This window comes from Saccopteryx bilineata, chromosome 5 (assembly GCF_036850765.1).
Source record: "Saccopteryx bilineata isolate mSacBil1 chromosome 5, mSacBil1_pri_phased_curated, whole genome shotgun sequence".
Classification (NCBI taxonomy): Eukaryota; Metazoa; Chordata; class Mammalia; order Chiroptera; family Emballonuridae; genus Saccopteryx; species Saccopteryx bilineata.
Window position 1 is genome coordinate 35,578,433 of NC_089494.1, and position 15,348 is coordinate 35,593,780.

General features: G+C 44.0%; 1 protein-coding gene and 1 long non-coding RNA gene across 4 annotated transcripts in view; one reads left to right on the forward strand and one right to left on the reverse strand.

Moving 5' to 3' along the window:
• Positions 1–3,487, reverse strand: part of SPATS2L (spermatogenesis associated serine rich 2 like) — a 179,857-nt gene extending 176,370 nt beyond the window's left edge. Inside the window, exon 1 of one of the 3 annotated variants that reach the window (XM_066280796.1) lies at positions 3,409–3,487. The gene's annotated coding sequence lies outside the window, so the exon portion shown is untranslated. Of the gene's footprint in view, positions 1–2,776; positions 3,057–3,100; positions 3,187–3,408 lie in introns of those variants that run through there. The other 2 variants (XM_066280800.1, XM_066280799.1) reach the window with 2 other exon arrangements.
• LOC136338414 (uncharacterized) lies at positions 1,747–12,639 on the forward strand. Its single transcript, XR_010731962.1, has 4 exons — positions 1,747–1,906; positions 8,895–9,025; positions 11,562–11,726; positions 12,474–12,639. It is a non-coding gene; the product is annotated as an uncharacterized lncRNA (long non-coding RNA).
• Positions 12,640–15,348: the final 2,709 nt, after the last annotated feature.

Here is a 15,348-nt window from a genome sequence, read left to right on the forward strand (position 1 = left end):
TAAATCTATCTTTTTATTTATACTTTGGTTGCTCCGCTACAGCCCACCATGAAAGCTGGAACGCCCACTAGTGGGCGGTAGGGACCAGGTTGACTACCACTGGTGTAAAGGAAGTAGAATAAAAACCACCTGAGTGCCTATAACACAAAAGCCATAAATGAATATTGGTTGTCAATGACAGCACAGTTCTATGATCAGAGACTGAAAAACTGGTAAAACTTAGAAACAAAAATAAGCCTTATCTTAAGATTAACTCTTGATGGAAAGGGATCTCTATTTGCACAGCAAAATTGACTTATGAGGTACTTCTGATTGGCAGAGCTTCAAAGACTGCAATGACATGGCCTAAGCATTCATTTTCTTTCCCTGATCATTTCAGAGATGGCAAAGCTGCTTCACGGACCACAGCTACCTATCCCTACAGTGGCCACTTGAAAATCAGTAAGAGCAGAGAACCCATCACAAAGGCTTTCATCACGGACCTCCCTAAAACAAAATGAACACAAAAAGGAATCTTGGTTATTTTGCCTGTCCAAATAAGTATGTTAAACTATATAAATCGATTCCTAGTTTCAGAGACAGGGATTAAAGAAAGAAAATTGCTAATTAACATACTCCTCTCCTCGATGTTGAGTTTTTACTATCCTCTTAAATATTCTCTGCATTCAAGTGATTATATTTTTCTGCATATTATCTTTGGGGCTAGTCTAGTTTGTCTGTGTGTATTTAAGCCACAAAGACCCAGACTTTTACATGCTTTTTGTTCTGCTGCTCCATAAAATAGGTTTTTAACAATAGGTTTTTGGATTAAAGCTTGAGTTTAATCCAAAACTCTAGAGACTGCAGCAGTAAACGCCCTGTCCAGATACAAAATCATACCCAAAGCTGATTTTTCCCCCCAGTTAAAGAACCAACAACTATTATCATACGCGTGTATTTTTATTTATTTATTTTTAACATTTTTCTATTTATTGATTGATTTTAGAGAGGAAAAGCAAAGAGAGAGACAAGCATGGATTTGTTGTTCCAGTTAGTTGTGCACTCATTGGTTGCTTCTTGTATGTGACCTCACCGGGGATGGAACCCACAACCTTCCTGTATCAGGACTAGGCGCTAACCAAATGAGCTACCTGGTCAGGGCTCAAACACAAGTATTTTTAAACACTACAGTTAATTAGTAAAACTGTCCACATCTGTACAATACACTGCTTTCCGATGAAGCCATACAATTTCATCAGGCCAATGAAATAGTTTACCCAGAAGGCAACTTTTATTTTCAGAGTACCGTATCTTTCAAAATAACTGTTACTTGAATATTCTTTTTATTTTTCTTAATGAAGCAATTCAGACTTCTTAGCCTTTCTTTCCCCTGCCATACTGCAATCTGCCTTATCTCTAGAAGACATAATTAATCAGAATGGCAACGAATCAATCCTTTAAGACAAACTAAAACGATATCATAAAGGACATAAGACCTTACTCTTTTCAAATACTGGTATAAAGCCTCTTCCTCTACATAGGTTCTAACATTTCAGAGTCTTTTTTCTTACTTGAGGAGAGACGAGTAAAGTTTCTAATGAAACATATTTAAAAAAATTTTAAATAAGCAAGTGAAACTACTACACAACATTTTCTGTAAAAAAAAGAGATTGAAGTTCACTAGTTCTCAAGCCGCAGAGATTTTGTAACACACCGGTACTCAAAGGAAAATGCTGCACAAAAAGAATCATTACGGTGTCAGGTCTCCAAAACCTTGGCATCAACTAAAATCAGGAATGCTGGGAATTGAAAGCTTCTGAAGTTAGGAACACACACCAACCCCCCAAGAACAGGAAACTCCTCTCCTGACGATGGGAGTCTTCGGTCGCTGCCCTGTCCAGGTGAAGTGGAAGCCCTCACCTCCTACGTAAGTGCTAACAACCGACCCGAGTGAGAGCGAGCAGGAGGGCGGGCAGGCGGGTCGCGTCGTGCGGAGAGAGCGGGACGGACCCTCCCCGCGCCTCGGCAACCACCGCTGGCCGTCCCGGCTGCGGTCCCCGCACAGTCCAGACCCGCCGCCTGCGGGCTCCGCGTCCGCCGGCCCGACCCTGCGGCGCGACCGCTTCCTCCCGCGGCCGGTCGCTCGGCATCTCCCCCCATCACCCGGCCGGCACCGGCGGCGAGCCCGCGGACACTGGGGGCCCGTGCAGCCCGCTCCCGCCGGCGTCCGGGGGCGCGGGGCCACGACGGCCGGCGGGACGGTCGGCCGAGGCGGGCAGCTCCTCAGCTCGCGGAGAGCGGGCTGCGGCGCCGGCGGGAGCGGGCTGCGTCGCGCTCCGCTGAGCCAGGGAAAGGGGGCGCTCGCGCCGGGAAGGGCAGAGCAGGGACCGCGGCCGATCCGGATCCCGGGAGGGAGGGTCCACGTCGGAGCGCGGCGGCCACAGGCTCCCCGGGGCGCGCAACGGGGCAGCGGAGCCGGCGCCTCCTCCCTCCTGCCCGCCCGCCCGGCCTCCCGCCGGCTCGATCGCGCCGGCCACAGAAAGGAAGGACCGCGACCTCCGCGTCCGGCCCGCCCCGCCAGCCGGCGTCGGCGCCCCGCGGGGGCCACACCCTGCGCCCCGGGAGGCTGCGGAGGCTGGGCAGCCCGCGCGGCCGGACCGAGCCGCCGGACCGAGCCGTCGTCCCGGCCGCGCAGGCCCCGCCGCGTCCGCCAGAGTCCCGCGTCCCGGCTCGGGCCCGGCGGGCGGGCGCGCGGGGAGGGGACCCGGGCGGCGGTGGCCAGGAGCCCCGGGCTTACCTCTGAGCCGATCGTCGGGCGCTCTGCCCGGGCCGGGGACCGGGGTCGGGGGCGCGGTCGCCGGGGGAGGCGCGGCGGCGGCGGCGGCCCCTGCGGCGCGGAGGGCGGGCCGAGCGGGAGCCGCTGCCTGGGCCGCGCGCCGTCCGGAGCTGGCCCCGCGCTGCCGGCGCTCGCGGCGGAGGGCGCAGCCTGCTCGGCCCCCGACTGGATTCCTTCGCTGCCACAACTCCGGCTCGGCCGGCCGCGCGCAGGGACACTCCCGCCCCTCGCAGGCTCGCGGGCCGCCCCCGCCCGCCGGCCAGCCCGCCCCTCAGTGTCACTCACCCGGGCGCACACCCCGAGCCGGCGCCCCTCGCTCCCGCTCGCACACACGGCGCTGCTCACGCCTCTCTCGGGCTTTGTATCCGCTCTCACGCACGTTCTGACACAGATCCCTTCCCTCCACACGCCCTCCCTAGCTCCTTTCCCACCCCCCTTTCTAGAAGAATCCCCGTACAGCTTCCGCACTTTGTTTGCTTGCCCCACACCGACCGTCTCGCCTTTCCCAAACCTCCACCTCACTTAAACTACCCCTGTTATTGAAAGATTTTGTCACAACCGCCACGTGTTGCAGGAGAGGCACCCTCCCATACCCAGAAGAATGAACTTTGCTCTCCGCCGTTTCTCCGCACTGTCTACAGATGCGAGATGCTTCTCCTTTTAGGAGGTGGCGATGCTCTCCGGTGCTGAGCCAAGCTCAGAATGTAAACAAAGGGAGCGGATTCCGAAATGACCGAAGAACTAGGCGCGGAAAAAGTGCTGGGGGTCGGGTCTGACCTTGGAAACCCGGCGAACCCGGAGTGTTCCGGCCCCTCCCGCTCGCTGCCGGTTCCCACTGGGCTTCTGGATGACGGATTGCCCTAAACGTGTATGATAACCAAGTTCCAGATCGACACATGGGCATCAGCCCGTGGGTTTCTGCCTAGCAGAACAGTAGTCGGGAGAGTAAAGGCAGTTTCTCAATCATCATTCGTGATGGAAGCACTTTAGATAACACACCTCTTCCAAAGGCAGTAGAGTGAAATGCAGGCAGCTCTCCAATTCAGTATTTTTTTTAAAAGGATGATTTCTTAGCCTCCCTTTCTCTGAATACCAATAACTCTTTCTCAGCGGCTCCTTGGAGCCCCTTAAAAATATTAGACCAGGGTTGGTTATGCTTCTCATGCTCCAAACTCCAAGGGGCCTCTAAGTGTACAGCGGAATGGTGTATAACCCGATGTTCAGGAATCATAATTTGAAATAAAATACAAACACCTTTCTGGCAAAGTTCAAATCTGCTAACACAATGTGCCCCACTTGACGAAGCACAACCATAATAAGAAATGGGCTAATAGTAAAGGAATACATTTTCTTAAGTGACTTGTGGTGTTTGTTCTTCTTACACTGGATGGGTGTATGGGGTCATATAATTTATTTAACAAGCATTTGTAAGTGCCTTATAAGTATTAACTTTATTTAATCCTTTAAACAATCCTTTTAGGTAAGAATGTATATTTTTGTCCATATTTACAAATAAAGAAACTGAGGCACAGAGAGGATAAATAACTTGCCTGAGTTATTTAGCTAGTAAATGGTGGAGGGAGGATTTGAACCTGCAATCTGACCCTGCCTATACTGCAGATAGGAAGACTTGCTTCTGGAAACCGTATTACCTAAAACTATAAGGGATAAACAACATCCTATTGCTTATTAAATTTAGGTGAAAAGGTAACTTGTAACTATTTAACTTGGAATTTGATGCACCTTTTAGATTCTCTGTTGAAATAATTTAAGTTTTTGGGTTCCCTCATAATTAGAATTCCCAAATAAATAACAAATTACTGCTTTCCTAAGAAAGGTTTTTGAAAATAACACTGAACTCAGTTTTTATTTCTTCCTCCTCCCACTACATAGTCTTCGCAGGACTCCAGCTCTAACTTGCTTGGTAAAGTCGGAAAGGAAAATGCTTTCAAGAACTGGATATGACCAGAGGGAAGAAAGAGTTGTCTTAAGCTTATACATGGCCTTTTACATTTGAGGCCTATTTCCCAGTTAGTTGGTAGGAGCCATAAGAATAATTGGTATGTGTGTTGAGAGCAAAAAATGTTAAAGCATTGAATTAATGAAAAAAAAATGTAGAAAAAGAGAATAGTAGTAGCCACTGTACCACAAACTAGACTAAAATAATTTCTCTACTGGGAATGGAGGTTTAGTCCATGAAAAGACAATTATAAAGTAACTAAAGGAAATCGTTACAGCTTTCAAGAGTTAGCTAAGGGATCTAGCAAAAGAAATCAGACTTTTAAAAGTTTTATAGACATTGAGTTTGAAATCAAACTTAAATCTTTTGCTGTTTAAATAAATTCACTCTGGAAAAAATGAAAATTTCTGGGGGAGAGGGTTTAAAATGCTTATTAAAGAGTATGTAAACACTTCTTGCACATTAAATAACAAAGCAGATTTTGATGAGTTAAGCATAAATGCTTTTAAAAATATATGAGTTACATTCCTGTAATTACATGGAGATGTGCAAATCCAAAGAAATAGAATATGAAGAAATATGTATTGTTGGTACTAGACCAAGTCACTGAATTCGAGTAACCCTCGAGTTAAGTACTAGTAAGTCACTGAATTCTGACCAATGTTGAAAATATATTTGAAAAATGACATTATTTGAAATTTTGATTAGGAGGTTATCTCTATAATGTATGATTCAGTTGTTCAAAATTATTCTTTATGATTATAATCCATGAATCTCTTTTTACTGTTTTCAAAACTATATAGAAAAATGAGGGTTGTGTCTTAAGCAAACAAAATATTAGTTTATGTTTTAATATTTCCATATAGGTATTTTTAATGTGTCTGCTGCTTTCTTCCATATTGTCATCTATACTCTTTATCCAGTGTGTTTCATTGTGAGTGTAGGAGAACAATGACATATCCTTCAATGAGGCTGACTGTTTCTATGCAGAACTGATTTCAGCAAAATGCCATATTCTCTACTTTCCACCCCTAGATTGTGCTGCGTTCCTGACTCTCTAGGCATGGTCATTCAAGGCAAGGTTCACTCACATCTGTGGAATTAGCTCACATCTCACAAGCCTGTTTTAGGCCATCGTCAGTGGCATCTGGATCAGTAGTGGGGCCAGAGAGCGATTTTAGTTGCTAGGCTCCAGACCGCTATTCAGACCTAACAGAAAGTCTGTCATATAGAGTTCCTTGACTTTGACTAGGTGCAGTGACTGGGTGAAATCTGCATGATCTCACTTAGGGAAGAAATTAATGTGGTGTCTGTGTGTGAGTGTGGTATTCATTAGGGCTATTCACAAATATTCCAGCTCTGCTTCCTTTGAAGCACATGATAAAATTGCACTTCCCCACCCTACTGAAGGGCAGTGTAGCCCTGCCACTTGCTTCAGCCACTGGAAGGCAGATGGAAGTGATGAATTGTCAGTTCTGGGCAGAAGTGAAGAACTTGAGCATATCACCACATTCTCTCTCCCACTAGTACTGCAACCAGCAAGGTGCCTGGTGGTGGCTGCTCCATTGGAATGGAGTAAATGATGGTAGCAATGCCACTTCTGCTGACCGTTATGGATATAAAATATGAACAAAAATAGTCATTTTTTTGTTTTAACCTACTGAGATTTAGGGGTGTTTGTTTTTTCAGCATAATCTAGCCTATTCTAATTAAAAATAGACAGTAAGAAACAAATAATTGCAGGGCACATGGTGGCAGAGAGTGGCTAATAATTCTACAAATCTGTTTCTCTTTTTTTCCTGGATGTACAACTAATTTATATTTCAGCCTCCTATGTAATTAGGCAAGGTCAAGTCACTGAATTCTGACCAGTGAGATGTAGATGAAAGCTTTGTAATCCACTTCCAGTCTACACCGATGGAAAACCTGTGTGATAACCTCTTCTCCATCAGCCACTTGGAAACCAAGGTCTCTGAGACACCAGAGCAGGAGTCAGCAAACTGTTCCTATAAAGGGCGATATAGTAAATATTTTAGGCTTTCTGTGTCACTGGTCTCTCACAAGTACTCAGCTCTACTCTTTTACAGGAAAGCCATCATGGACAACTGGAAATGCTTGTATTCCAATAAAATTTTATTTCCAAAACAGACAGTGGGTTTGTGTACTGCATGCAGTAATTTGTTGACTGCTTACCTAGAGGAAGGTAGGAACACAGGATGGAAGGGATCCGAGTCTCTGAGTCATTCTACTGTGTCTACTTGCTGAACACCCACATTGAAATGTTATCTTAATTAAAAACAAACAAACAAAAACTCTCTGTTGAGCCTGACCTTGTGGTGGCGCAGTGGATAGAGCGTCGGACTAGAATGCAGAGGACCCAGGTTCGAGAACCCGGGGTCGCCAGCTTGAGTGCGGGCTCATCTGGTTTGAACAAAGCTCACTAGCTTGGACCCAGGGTTGCTGGCTCAAGTAACCCTTGAAGGGGTTACTCAGTCTGCTGAAGGCCCACGGTCAAGGCACATATGAGAAAGCAATCAATGAACAACTAAGGTGTCACAGCAAAACACTGATAATTGATGCTTCTCATCTCTCTCCGTTCCTGTCTGTCTGTCCCTATCTATCCCTTTCTCTGACTCTCTCTGTCTCTGTAAAAAAATCAAAAAACAAAAAAAAAACCCTCTGTTGAGTTAAGCATAACTAATATACTATCCTAGTCCATATTTCAAGAAAAAATCCATAGGTATTAACAATCTAAACAAAGAAAACTATGAAAGGCTAAAAAAAAATACAGCAGGTCCTCGGGTTACGACAGTCTCAACATATGACATTTTGATTTTATGATGCTCACTTTCATAAAAACTTTAAAAAATTGAGACGGCTGTATCTCAGCTTACATCATTAGTGTGGTACTTATAGACTACATGGGTGAACTAGTTTGATTGTGTGCAACAAAAGAATACGTAGAAATGCGTACAACACGGTATATTTATGTCCTTTTCCTTTTTCTGTGGCTTAGTTGTGTTTTTAAGTTCTAGAATATGATTTTACAACTGTGTTAGGATAGGTAAGTGACTTAGTCTAGGGTGTGTTTCAACTTACACCAAAATTCAGGTTACATCACTATCATAGGAACAGAACTGTGTCATAACCTGTGGACCCGCTGTATAGAAGATTCTTTTATACCGTGGGTTATCTTTAGAATACTAGTTAAAATTCTAGAAACTGTAACAGAAAAGGTTAAACATATTTGACTAAAAAAACCACCCATGACATTTCTGTAAAGGGTACCATAAAAAATGTTATTTAATGGGAGAAAATATATGCAATACACAAACAGAACAGGAAGCAGTTAATATGCAAAATAACAAGTAGCTTCTAGAGGTCAACACGAAAAAGAGAAGCAGCAAAATAAGAAAATGGAAACAGGATAGGAAGAAGTTATTCTCAAAAGAAGGAATATGTGCTAATATGCATATAAAAACACACTCAACCTCAGAACGATCAAAGTATAAATAAAAAGGTAACATTTTTTACCTATCAAATTGGAAAAATGTTTTACTATGAAGTGCTTGTGAGTATGTATAAAAAAATAACTTTCATACTGAACTGACTAGAGTAAGGATTGATAAACATTTCTGGAAAGCAGTTTGGAGGGTCTATAAATATTAAGAAGGTATATACACTTTGTGAATTTCCTCTATAAGTAATCTATCCAACTGAAATACTAAGTATGCCAAAATATATTTACATGCATGTCCATTGTAGTATTATTTGTAGGAGCCAAAAAAAATTGGACCGCACTTTAACATTTATGACTAGAGAAATGGTTAAATACATTTGGTACATATATACTGTTAAATCATAAATAGCTACTTATAAATGAGGGAGATACGTATTTGTTGACATGGAGCAGTGTTAATGATATATTTTTCAGTGATAACAGCAAGTCGGGATAATGTGTACAGTATGTGTTCTAAAAAGGGGGGTAAGAGGCCAGAAATTGATGTATCTTGAAGGAATATATGCCCTGTTGACACTGATAACCCTTGGGGACTTACATTTTTAACTTTGTACACTTTTTTTCCCATTTGTATGTCATCTTTATAATGATAAACAAAGAGTAAAAGAACAGAAGTGAAGAGAGATGGAAAGAAAAGGCCATTGTAGACACTGGCCAATGCAAGGGATTGAGGAACGGATGGCAGAGGAACAAAGACTTGCTGGAGACTAGCTGAGGCCAATCCAAAGGGGTGAGTCACTCTCTTGGTGTTCCAATGACAGCAGATCGAGTTGTTATGAACTGGAATTAGGGTTCTGCTTGGAAATCTTCCAGAAAAGGGGAAGACGTGGGGTGGGAAGTGAAAGGATAACCTTGCTGGCCTGAGGGCAAAACAAGCTGGAAACAAAGAAACAAAACAATGTCCTTTGGCTGAACTTGCTTAGTCTCTACAGGAGCTTAATATTAGGTTAGCTTTTCACTGCCTCAGATTTTTTTTTTAGGTTTAAAACCTTCTCTTCTTTCCCTGGCCGACTGTCTCAGTGGTAGAGCGTAGGCCCAGCGTGTGGAAGTCCTGGGTTCGATTCCCAGTCAAGGCACACAGGAGAAGTGCCCGTGTGTTTCTCCATCCTTTCCCCTCTCCTTCCTCTCTGTCTCTCTCTTCCCCTACAGCAGCCAAGGCTCCACTGGAGCATAGTTGGCTTGGGAGCTGAGGACGGCTCCATGGCTTCTAACTCACGTGCTAGAATGGCTCCAGTTGCAACGGAGCAACGCCCCAGATGGGCAGAGCATCTCCCCCTAGTGGGCATGCCACGTAGATCTCGGTCAGGCACATGGGGGGGTCTGTCTCTGCCTCCCTGCTTCTCACTTCAGAAAAATACAAAAAAAAAAACAAAAAACTTTCTCTTCTCAGAAGCTGGTGCCTGAAATGTGTACCTAATAGTTGTGTGTGTGTGTGTGTGTGTGTATGTGTATGTGTGTTGTTTTCAAGATTATATGTCACTGTGTATTGTAGGAAGATAATCCCATGTTCATTCAACCTTAGTTGTGCCAACAGGAAGACAAATGGCAGCAGTGTGTTTGGAGGTGAATAGGCTATCATTCATTCAGGATGCGGGCATTCAGTTCTCTAGTGTGTATTAGTATCTTCTGTTTACCAAGAGTAGTTTTATCACAAATCTGATTTCTAATGAGATAGAACATCTCGTATGTTTATTAACCATTTATTTTAAGTAGTGCCATGTTCATTGGTTACTTACCAGAAAGCTTTGTTTTGTTTGCCTGTTGGGTATAGCTTGTACTTTGAAATTGCCCATATCGTTGTGTATTACTTACTTTATAAACAAAGGCATCCCAGTGTTGCCTTGGATACCACACTAGAGAGGATAAAGTAAACTTGTCTGAATACCCAAACTCACTATTTAAAGAAACCTCAGGATTCCTCTGGGTCATAGTATGTGAATGCATCAAAGGCAGATTCAGGCGTTTTTTTGTTTGTTTGTTTTCCTGGTTGTTGTGCTCTGAGTGGTTTTGCCCAAATTTTCCCATATGCGGACATGGCCTTGCCTAGGGTGGAACCAGAGATGTGAGATATGCTTGTGACAGTGAAATGATGTATTAGTTGGTTAGGGCTGTCATAGCAAAGTGCCACCGTCTGAGCAGGTGGTTTAAACAAGAGGAATTTATCGTTTCACAGTCCTGGAGGCTAGGAGTCTGAGATCGAGGCGTCAGCAGGCTAGGTTCCTTCTGGGGGCCGTGAGGGAGGGATCTGTTCCAGGCCTCTCTGCTTGCTTTGTAGATGGCTGACTTCTCCCTGTGTCTCTTCACATTGTGTTCTGTTTGTATACATCTCTCTTCACGTCCACATTTCTCCTTTTTATAAGGACACCACTATATTGGATTAGGGTCCACTCTAGTGACCCCATTTTAATGCCCTTATCTTCAAATGAGATCACATTCTGAGGTATGGGAGGGGGGCTGTTAAGACTCTAACAAATTTTATTTGGAGAGGACACAATGCAACCATAATGACAAAGCTAATAATAAAAGTAGAGTTAGATCCTGGGTCTCTGACTGGTTACCCAGGATATTTCATTAGACCTCATCCCTCTGCATTCCAGGGTGTCTTCCCTGGCCCTTTTGCCAACGTTCCTGTGACTCCTGAACATTCCTGCCCTGTCATCATAATTAGGTAATTGTGCATTTACCTCCTCGAGGAAACTCACATGCTCCTTGTGAGCAGGGACAATGCCTTTTGTTCCCAATGCCTGGTACAGTACCTGATCCAGACAAGGGGAATGAATGGATGGTAAACAATGATGCAATGTTCATCTTTTAAAGAATGCCAGTCTAGGCCCTAGCCGGTTGGCTCAGCGGTAGAGCGTCGGCCTGGCGTGCGGGGGACCCGGGTTCGATTCCGGCCAGGGCACATAGGAGAAGCGCCCATTTGCTTCTCCACCTCGCCTCCTCCTTCCTCTCTGTCTCTCTCTTCCCCTCCCGCAGCCAAGGCTCCATTGGAGCAAAGATGGCCCGGGCGCTGGGGATGGCTCCTTGGCCTCTGCCCCAGGCACTAGAGTGGCTCTGGTTGCAACAGAGCAACGCCCCGGAGGGGCAGAGCATCGCCCCCTGGTGGGCAGAGCTTCGCCCTTGGTGGGCGTGCCGGGTGGATCCCAGTCGGGCACATGCGGGAGTCTGTCTGACTGTCTCTCCCCGTTTCTAGCTGCAGAAAAATACAAAATAAATAAATAATAAATAAAGAATGCCAGTCTACACTGCTATTTATCTTCCAGATTGCACAACCAAATGTAAGGGAACCTACACTCCCCCCAGTGAAACAAAATGTCCCGCCAACGTGAAAACTGAAAACAGCGGACAGCAGCTTCTCCATAGGAAGGTGGAATAAGAGCCCCAAATGGGGACTAAGGACCCTTATATTCAGCTGCTTCATAAATGAAGTAAGTTCAGCCAAAGGATACTGTGCCCTACTTACATTAATAATGAGTTTTAGCTTTAAAGCCTAATTTAAAAATTAGCGTTAGACAAAGTGGAAATACATCTATGAAGCTTATTCTGTGGTTAATAAATAGTGTTCGCAAAGAAGACTTGTGGAAACTGTGTGTGTTTAAAACCTGGGAAAGATAAGTCAGAAGGGCAACTTAATAACAGTCTTCAAGTGAAAATATAGGCGTGTTGATGAGCTTTTCTGTCTCTGCTGAAGACAGAACAAGAATAGTTTATGCTACTGCATGCAACGGTTTGGTTCACTATGAAGAAAGAATTTCCTAGTAGAATACCAAATATCAGGATGGCTTGGATTCCAATACAAGCTATGGTCTTACATCTTTCTGTTATTTAAATTAAAATGCCTAAACTCAATTGAGCCAAGCTCTTTCACTTACTAGCCACAAGACCTTGGAAAAGTTACATCACTTAGTGGAGGGTCTGTTTCCTTAATCATAAATGGGTTTAATTTTTTACCTCCTAGGGTTACAGGAGATTGAATGTGAAGCATGGAGTACATACCTGGCCTGTTATCAAGCACTGCAAAAATAGCATTAATAATAAAAATGATGACAAACGTTTATTAATTATTTCCTACATGCCAGCACCAGCACCATTCTAACTAACCACTTTATGTGCTATTTCATCTTGGTTTCATAATAATCATGTAAGGTAAAAATGCTTTTATTTCTGTTTCACAGGTGACAAAACTGAGATGTAAAGGCGGTCAGCAACTTGCCCCAAACCGTGGAGCTATAAGGGCAAAGCTCTAATACCAGCCCAGGCCGCCTGTCTTTACAGCCTGTGCTTCTAGTCACGCCATTAACAACCTCTACGTGATTGTAAATGTTAGCTATTTTAAAATTAAAAAATCGGCATGCTCTTTAAAAACTCATTGTCTCGTGGTTCTTAGCCTTTCATCATCTTTTTTATTTTTACTTCCATGGTTTGAATGGTTTTATTTGCTAACATACTGCAATAACTAATAATCAATTAATTTTTATTGTTATTAATCAAAGCCATATGTAGCAAAGCTCCTGACTGACATGAGGTAACAGCATAACCTGAACTGATGTAATTCTTGTCAGAGAATTTCAAAGCAACTTGAAAATTTCGGTTGGCATATGCAGCTCTATTATTGCAGTTTGCGCTAGCCTTTCTGAAATATCTGTAATAATTAATTGGCTCTCTTTCTCCAAATATTAAGTTCACAGAAGTTAAATAAGCTACATTAGCAGTTCTCATAAACTGTGGTCGACAATTTTTTGGATGTCTGTTTAGAGTCCAGAGTGTATTTTCAAATGATCAGATGTCAAAAGTGAATGTTTTATGGTAGGAGCCAAATGTCAAGGCACTGGACACAAGTGAGTTTGAAAGGGTTCCCTGCAGCTGGAGGCTCAGGCGGACCAGAGCGAGGAGGGTTTGGCAGGAGAATTGCCGCATGTGTGTGCACGTGCACAGGGAGCAATTATGGGTAGAAACAAGCAATGGTGTGCTAGTAAATCACCTTTCAGGAATAGAAAAGTTCCCCATTGGTAGCCTTTGCCAATTTCTATGCTGTAAGTACTTCTACCATGGCCAATTTCAAGTTACCAACGGTTCAACACGATGTTCTAGATTGATATTTATTTTATTTATAATATATTTTTATATTTAACAATTGGCTCTGTCAAGCCAGTAGGAGCCCACTCCAGCAAACTCCTGGAAATAAACAGACAAACTTGTTTATCAGCAGGCTCAGAGGAAGAGCCTAGAGATGTTATTAGTGAGAATGAGTGTCAGCATAGGTGAAGGAGAAAGTCGAGAAAACAATTTCTGAGATGAAGTTTAAAACTGAAGACTTGTAGCCAGAAAAATTATTCTGAACCAAGGAGGACACAAAGAGGAGAAATTTCCGTAGGTAGCAATCTGATTACTATACTGGGAATGAGGGCCTTGGATGCAGGGGCATATCCCAGACACGATGACTGACGGAGAAGGGGAGGAAGGGGAGAGGACACGCTGCGGTTCACAGCAGGAGCTGCTGGCCTCTGACCGCACGTGTTTCTGTCCCGCATGAAGCTTGTCATTGCTCTTTGCCGCACCTGCTCCTTGTGCAATATGCTCATCTTTCTCTCCCAAAGGGAATCTCAAGCACCTTTGGCCATATTGGAAAATACTGTTCACCAGGAATTCCTGGAGCAGAAGTCCAAGACTAGCATCAACAGCCTGCAAGGCCATGTAGGAATAATCAAGTACGTAATTTAAACCATTATGTTGACATAGCATAGAAACTCTAGAAGCAGACAGTCTTTGGAGATTCGGGTGGATAATCAGAAGGCAGTTAGATTTATAAAAGTCCATCAGCAGATAATAGGGTCAGAGAGATAAAATAGAACACTGGTACAGGAAAAGAGAGAAAGTAGGAGAAATGCAAAGGTTTCTAAGCTGAGCAATTAGGTCAGAGACTGCTGGTCCTGTACCCAAATCCACTGTGTTTCCTTTTTCTCCTGCTTTTCCCTCGAAAGACGGCAAAGATGGCTGGTGTTTCAACAGACAGTTTGGGCCATAAGACAACTTTGAAAATAGAAACAATGTTTAGGAAATTGTTCTAGAAAGAAAGACAGATTCTTGGACTCTGACTCAAGAAGAGCCATCATAGCAGTCATGGACTACTGACCTCTGAAGGTTTTTACCTGAGAGAAAAATAAACCTTTATCTTTTTTTTTTTTTAATTTTTTATTTATTCATTTTAGAGAGGAGAGGGAGAGACAGAGAGAGAGAGAGACAGAGAGAGAGAGGAGAGACAGAGAAAGGGGGGAGGAGCTGGAAGCATCAACTCCCATATGTGCCTTGACCAGGCAAGCCCAGGGTTTCGAACCAGCGACCTCAGCATTTCCAGGTCAACGCTTTATCCACTGCGCCACCACAGGTCAGGCTAAACCTTTATCTTGTTTAAACCATGGTTATTCATGATTTTGGTACCAACTGAAATTCGTGTCTGATATAGCCAACTAACAAGCCGGGGACAAAGGAACAGGAAGCAGAGATAGCAATTTTGTTTCAAGAACTCTAGTACAAGGTGGAGGAAGAAGGAAGAAGCAGCACTTCTAAAATCAGGACATCAGCTAAAAGCCAAACCAGCAACACTACTTTTAAAGCAAGAAAATTTAAATCCAAACCCTAAAGCCTCCCACCAAGCATTCCCTTTTGCCACTAAGCCACAGGTAGGATAGCAGATGGTCTACAAGTAGCACTCAAGAGATTGAACAAAAAAGGGCCCTCTCAGGGTAGGGGACCGGGTAGTCATTACACTAAAGAGTGAACTACACAGGTACTGAGGATTTCAGACATTTCAGTGCAGTTCTCATCCGGAAAATCAATCTGCATTTGGCATCTTACAGTCTGGTGATCAAACTCCCTTTATCCAGCACTACAAACCCCCATCTTATCAGGACCAGATTTCTGGACGCCTGAAGATGGTAGGAGAGGAAGGAGCATGAGGAAATGGAGTTCGTGAACATGGACCACTCTTTCCAGCAGCTTGAAAGAGAGAGATGGAGCTAGAAAAACACACACACACACACACACAAAAAT